The following is a 1,563-nucleotide window of genomic DNA, read 5'->3' as shown; positions in this document are numbered from 1 at the left end:
CGCACGCGCACGCACGCACACACGCACAGTATCATTTTCTTTACTTTCATCCTTCAGCTCACGAGGACAAGTGGTCACAGGTGGAAGTGACTGACGCTGAAAAATGAGGACCCTTCCCAGCTCCATTTGCACTCCTGTCTCTCGGAGGAAAGTGTGTCTATGTAACCTGCTTTTTCATGCCTGTGGATATAATGACCCAGATGAGAGACACAGACACACACACACACACACACACACACACACACACACACACACACACAATGACATTTACACAGATACACACCACAAGTGCTGACATGCGGTGTCCCCCTCCTTTTCAGAGGTAATGAATGCTGATGAGGTAGTCAAGGGAATCACTGGAGTCCGACACAAAGGCGTGGGGTTTAATAATGATGTCCAATGAGGAGGTAAGTGTGCGGCTTGTTTGTTTTTTCTTCTTCTGCTGAATCTGTTACAAAGATAAATGCACAGTGCAAGGCCTTTGTGTTACTGATGTGTTCCCGTTGCTAGAGTTCTTTTCCCAAGTGCAATAAATTCACGCAAAACACTCGCTCCTTGTGTTTTTTCTTTTTTGTAAATGGCAACCAGTACAACATGAATTGTCTTGTAAGGCATTGAAGAATGGGTTTGAAATTCATTTTTAAATTTAAAAACCCTATTTTGCACGACAGCATAGTAATAGCAAGTAATATATGTGTATCCAAAGGGCAAATAAAGGCCACAACACTACTTCCTTTTACCTCTGTTTTGGGCTCCACTGACTATTTACAATTAATACTATTTTAAAATGAATTCCAAAATGGACATGCAACGAGTATAAACATGCAAAACCAGGAATAATGTGCTCACACGTGTATGTCTCTGTGCAGCAGCATCCATTTGTAAATGTGATAGTGAGGCCTGATCAATATCGACCTAAAGTGCACTACAATAACAAATGCTTGTAAAAATCTCTTTAAGTCACAACAAAGATAAAAAGGATCAACTCTAGAGAATCCATTTTTATCTCAAGGTTGGTAACAACTTGTTTGACAAATGTTGCAAGAGGACTCAAGTCAGAAAGGTGGACAGCTTGGGCCACTCGGCCCAAAAATAATGACCTCATGAAAATTTAAAAGAGTGAGAACCAGCCATGCTCTGATGCCCTGAGGTATCCTAACATCAGCACTGTGGGGCTGGGTTCAATACGATTCAGTGGAAAGTCAGCTGACTGCAGTGTGTTTTATTAATAAGAGAGCTCAGTTAATACTAAAAAGAAGAGGCCCGAGGATGAATCCTTGAGCTATACCACAGAGGGTGGCCAATGATGAATGACATTTACCATGAGAAACGGAAAGACTTCTGTCAGACAGTTTAGACTTGAGCCACTCCAAGGCAGTGGCTCTAACATGCTGCTCTAGGTGGGAAATTAAAACATTGTGATCTAATGCGTCACAAGCTGCTGTGAAATGCAAAAGCATAAGTATGACAGAGTCCCCAAAGCCAATGGTTAAAAAAATACCAATAAAAACGTTCAAAAGTGCAGACTCTGTGCTGTGATTTGCTTTAAAACCTGACTGAAAT

Source organism: Pundamilia nyererei, unplaced genomic scaffold (genome assembly GCF_000239375.1).
Source record: "Pundamilia nyererei isolate P.nyererei 1_Seehausen unplaced genomic scaffold, PunNye1.0 scaffold00001, whole genome shotgun sequence".
Taxonomy (NCBI): domain Eukaryota; kingdom Metazoa; phylum Chordata; class Actinopteri; order Cichliformes; family Cichlidae; genus Pundamilia; species Pundamilia nyererei.
The sequence above is the reverse complement of the archived record's forward strand: the minus strand, read 5'-3'. Positions refer to the sequence as shown.